The sequence below is a fragment of the Notolepis coatsorum genome (assembly GCF_963971535.1).
Source record: "Notolepis coatsorum genome assembly, chromosome: 3".
NCBI classification, from domain to species: domain Eukaryota; kingdom Metazoa; phylum Chordata; class Actinopteri; order Aulopiformes; family Paralepididae; genus Notolepis; species Notolepis coatsorum.
In genome coordinates, this window is record NC_140167.1 from 51,167,205 (window position 1) to 51,173,204 (window position 6,000).

Sequence of the window (6,000 nt, forward strand, 5' to 3'; positions counted from 1 at the left end):
TTTTTACTTCTATGTAATCTCGATTGTGTTGGTATAGAAATCACTGTCAAATGAAATGTCCTTCTTTTTGATTTTCCTCTATAGACAACCAACCGCCAAAATTGATTTCTATGATCAGTTAAAGCTCCTGTTGAGCTCCTGTGACTCTAATAAAGATACCATTATTCTAGGAGATTTTAACATAAATTGGGACGATAAACGGATTAGAAAGAACCTCAAGCAAACCATGGATGCCCATAACCTAGTACAATTAATTGAGCAACCGACCAGTGTAACCAAAACCTCCCAAACCAGGATAGACCTATTATTCACAAACAAAGCTGAAAGAATTGCTAAAACCTACAATTTTCTGACCGGCCTTTCTGATCATAATAAAAAAAAATCGCTAGGAAATTAAATAAAAAACCGTTCCTTAATGCACCAAATAAAAACTCCTCTTCTAACTTCATCCCCAAAAACATGCAACAATGCTTTGGAGATGCTATTAAAAATATAAACTGGGATGAAACCCTTTCCTTCACAGATAAAATCAAGGAAATAATGTCCTCTTTCTCCAGGAGGGGAAGCCAAAAGACCCAGAAGGCGCATCACCTCCCCTGGTGGGACCAAAGCGGCAGTTCACTACTACGGCTTAGGGACTCACTCCTTAAACAAAGCCTGAAATCTGGGCTGTCGACACTCGACAGACAGGCAGAAATTTACCCATGCACGCATTAAGGTGACTCGGACCTTAAGAAAGGCCAAAACCAACTTTTTTATCAGTGTAACTGAAGATGCAAAAGGAAACGGTAAAAAGGTATGGCATATCTTAAATAAATGACTAGGTAAACAGAACAAACAGGTAAACGACATCCTGGAATTAAAAGTCAACGACATCCTGATTAAAGACCCCACTGTACTGGTGTGTACTTTTAATAATTATTTTTTAAATAGTGTATTGGAAATAACAAAACTCTTTGCCCCCTCTGGTGCATCACCCAGCCCAACTGTGGAAGTCGAGCCCCTCTTTGAGCTGGAGGAAATAACAGAGGATGAGGTAAGAAAAATCATTGTGGCGCTGAAACGCTCTAAGGCCAGGGACACTTATGGCCTGGACACAGATTTTATAAAAACACACTCCGACGCTCTAGTAAAACCATATTAGTGAATCAATCAATCATCTCAAAGGAGGTACCATCTTCCTGGAAGGTGGCCACGGTAACACCAATTTTTTTATCTGGTAGCAGGATGTCTGTAGCCAACTACAGGCCAATCAGCATCCTATCCACCATATCTAAGGTTGCTGAAAAGTGGGTGTCGAAACTTATCATTAAACATCTGGACAAAGGTCACACCCCACTCCACCCACTTCAATTTGGCTTCCGCGCTCAGCACTCCACTGAGTCGGCAAACTGTGTTTTTATTGAAAAGGTTAAATATATGTTGGACAAAAACCCATTGTGTAGGTGCTGTGTTCCTGGATCTTAGAAAGGTGTTTGACACCGTCAACCATCAAGTACTTTTGGCAAAGTTGTCTCATTTCAATTTCTCTGCAGATACAATTCAATGGTTTAAGTCTGTTATGTCGTAGTAAGAAGAAGTAATGGACACTTTAGTACCAGCGTCTGTATTTATTCACGTTCATGCCTAGAGCTAACTTGCTCAGTCCTTCACTCCAACTGGTGTGTCATGCCGGGGCACATCACCCCGGTGTAACCCATGCTCTAGGTTAGAGCTCCGCCTACAGGCCTAATGGAGACACCACATATCCTTCTCAATAAGACAACACTTACATGGCTGGTTATAACAGTAACTTAGAATCCATTAAGGCTAAACAGTAAGAACATTTACTCTACCGTTCTTATTCCTGCCTATGAAAAACAGAATAAACATTTGTATACATATTTCAATTCTATGCATTACTAGCATTCAAGTCTGCCACAATTATAATTAACCAGAACTGTTAACTCTTTCACCTTTCAGCATTACTAATATCAATATTACATAACACTTTTCTCAGTGGCTCATCACAAAGTCCTGAGTCCACACAGGTGCTCGTCTCGACCTGGCCTGTCTTACAGGTTCTGTGTGTGTGTCAGAAGGTGGCACTGTTGTAATGTCACCGCCCAAAGGCGACCCTTCGCCGTCCCCCTCTCCTCCCCAAAGAGAGACCGGTGCCAGATGGGACGCATTCCAACAGCATCCATCAGCCAGCATGTAGGTGTGCAGCCCTTTCTGTCCCACCACCTTGAGTGGCTTGGAGAACTTGCACTGAGTCTTAGGAAGAATGCCAGGTTTCTTAACCCGAACGTATGAGCCACATGGGAATGACACACTCTTCGCACCTCGCCTTTGATCCGTGTACGCCTTGCTTCTGTCCTGTTGCACGGCTACTCTGGCGGCTATGTCCTCCGACGAGTGTGGTGTGGCTTGTGGAATCTGAAATCCAGCCACATGGAGTTTGGTGCGCATAGGCTTACCATGCAACAGTTCTGCTGGTGAGTGCTGTGTCGCAGAGTGAGGAGTAGACCGGTAGGCCTGTAAGAAGTCTGTTGTAAACTCCTTCCATTGCTTGCCTTCCAGCGAGGCCGTCTGCAAGCTGTCTTTCAAACTGCGGTTAAAGCGTTCTATTTCCCCATTTGCCCGTGGATAATACACAGATGACTTCCTGTGCACTATGCCCCTGTCTTGGAGAAACGCCTCAAACTCCAGAGACACAAACTGAGAGCCATTGTCAGAGACGAGCTCTTTCGGATTGCCCTCTCTGCTGAAAACTGTAGATAGGAATATTGTCACAGTCCGTGATGTAACCTGTGGCACAAAAGCTATCTCAGGCCACTTACTGTAGTAGTCTATTAGTGTGATTGCAAAGCGACAGTCCAGGGGCGCTCTATCAAAGGGCCCCACCACGTCAATTGCCAGTTTCTCCCAAGCCCCAGTAGGATAGGGCACAGGCTGCAGTGGAGAGGTGCGTGTGACTGCCGACTTGTCATGTGACTGGCATGTGTTGCATGCTTTGATAGCCGACTCAACCTGGGCATCCATGCCAGGCCACCAGTATACTTCTCTGAGTCTCTGTTTTGTCCTCACGATTCCCTGGTGAGTGTCGTGAGCCAGGGAGATCAGTTTGGGCTGTAGACTCTCTGGGACGAGCAGTCTATATGGGCCTTGCACGACACAGTCCTCGTGTAGAGAGAGTTCGTTCTGTAGTTTGAAGAACCTCCGTAGGTCCGGGTCTAGATCCTTTTCGGATTTAGGCCATCTGGAGGTGAGTATCTCACGTAGTTTCAGTTGCACCGGGCAGGCAGTGCATGCAGCTTTGAACTCTGCCGCCGTGATAGCTGAGAAATTAGAGACAAGGGCTACCACTTCCACGTCCTCCTCCTGGCTAGGTTCTGAGCCGGGTAGTGGGAGACGGGACAGGCAGTCCGCAGTAACGTTTTCTCTGCCGGGCTTGTACTGAATGTCATAGCAGAATGACATTAGCCTAACGGACCACCTGGCCACGCGCATGCCCGCTCTACCTTGACCTTTTGAAGAGAGCAGTGTGGTCAGGGGACTGTGGTCTGTCCGTAGTTTGAAGTGTCTTCCCCACAGGTATGTCCTCCACTTTTCCGTTGCCCACACACAGCCCAGCGCCTCTTTTTCCACAGTAGAATATTTTCTCTCTGCCTGGGACAGCGTGCGGGAGGCGAACGCCACAGTCCTTTCTGAGGCGTCCGGATGCATCTGGGTGAGGACGGCGCCCAGACCGTAGTCCGATGCGTCTGTAGTGACGACCGTGGGCAGCTCAGGGTCAAAGAGTGAGAGTGCAGGGCTATCAACTATGAGTCCTTTAACTGCCTCAAAACTCTGCTGAGCCTCAGGAGTCCAGTCGAATGTTTCTGACCCTCGGAGCAGCGCTCGCAGCGGCTCCACGACAACGGCGTAGTCTGGGATGAATTTTGAATACCACCCTGTGAGCCCCAGGAATGACCTCAGCCTGATGAGATCTGTAGGTGGGGGTAGCTCAGACACAGCAGCAGCGTGAGATGCGTCAGGTTGTAGTCCTTTTGCTGACACTGTGTGCCCCAGGAAAGTCAGCTTTGTTTTCCTGATGTGACACTTGGAGTAGTTGAGCTTGAGCCCCGCGTCGTCTATGCGTCGCAGCACCGCCGTCAGGTTCCTGTCATGCTCCTCCACTGATGTACCTGTGACAATGATGTCATCGAGATAGCACTGGACCCCCGACAGACCTTTAAGGATTATTGACATCATCCGTTGGAAACAGCTGGGTGCCGATGCCAGTCCGTACGGCACTCTCTTAAAGCGAAACAGTCCATCATGAGTAATGAATGTCGTCAAGCTACGGCTGTCCTCGTGTAGTGTAACCTGGTGATAAGCACTCTGGAGGTCTAATGTCGAAAACAGTGTCGCGCCCCTCAATTCTGTAAACAGTTCCTCCATGTGGGGTAGTGGAAACCCATCTATGACTACTGCCTTATTTGGCTCCCTCAGGTCCACACAGAGGCGTAATTCTGCGTTTTTCTTTGTAGTAACGACTATGGGTGAGATCCATTCAGATGCCTCTACAGGCTCGATTATGTCCTGCTCTACCAGTCTCTTTATCTCCTGGGATACAGCTGCTCTAACTGAGAATGGCAACCTACGTAGTGGTTGTTGTACCGGTCTGACTTCTGGATGTATTTTCACCCTATGTGTGAATGCCTTTGCACACCCAAGTGTATTTTTCTCAACACTGGTCGCAACTGAATTTGTCTGGTTGTACTGAGCTGACGTGACCTTGCCGTCTAGTATCTGCATCTGTAACGCAGTAAACAGGTCCCTCCCAACACTGGAGACCCATTCTGCACAATGTAAATTTCTGCGTCAGTGCAGCGGTCACCAAAAGCTACACTAGCCTTCAAGCATCCATGAACGGGGATTGCATTACCTCCGTAGCTGACTAGACTTAGCTTTGGTGTTGTAAGAGATGCATTAGGGAATAATTGCATGTAACTCGCTCTGGGCAAAATAGACACAGCTGAACCTGTATCTAGCATGAGCTCAATGTCCTGACCGTCTCGTTCATCTGTGCTAACCTGCACTGTACACACTATCTTTTCAACCGAACGTGCACCATCTACCATGCACAATACAGTCACTTCCGGTACAATCTCAGACTCGGTTACCTCACCCACTCTGTTAGAGCCCCGACACACTTTTGAAAAATGTCCCTTCTTTTTACACGTGTTGCACAGTGCATCCCTAGCAGGGCATCCATCAAAGCTGGCGATGTGTTGAGGAGAGCCACATCTGTAACATGTCTTACCCTGCATAGATTGTGTAGGCAAGGGTTGCGGTGACGCATTGAAATTACCCCGCTGTGACTTGTACTGTCGCGAGCGTGAAAACTGGACCGCCTCCACCATGCTCTCCGGCTGTCCCTGAAGCATGACTTTTGCCTCCGACACCGCGGTTTCAATCTGAGCAGCGATCATTACAGCCTTGGTCAGTGTCAGTGGAACTTCCAGTAGTAATCGCTCCCTGATGCGTGCTGAGTTGGTCTTTTCGACCAGCTGGTCCCGGATCATTTCCTCTTCCATCCGCCCGAACTCACAAGTTGTAGCTAGCTCCTTCAGGGAGGCAACGTACTGGTCCGTGCTCTCGCCATTGCGTTGGCTACGTTGACGAAAACGGTAGCGCTCCGCCACTACATTAACTTTACGTGTAAAGAACTTTCTAATAACTGATAAAGCTGTGGCGTACTTATCATCTGCCACCGTCATTGTATAGAAAAGTCTTTGTCCTTCCACTCCCAAACAATGGACGAGCAGGGCACGCTTGCGCGCGTCAGGTAGCTCCTTCTCGGACATGGCTAGTAGGTAATTTTCGAACGAGCGGATCCATGCCGTGAATGGACTGGCTGGCTCTCCGCCGTTTTGAAGAAAAGGTGCCGGTTGGCTTAGGTTCAACATCGACATCGTCGTCGCCAATATGTTATGTCGTAGTAAGAAGAAGTAATGGACACTTTAGTACCAG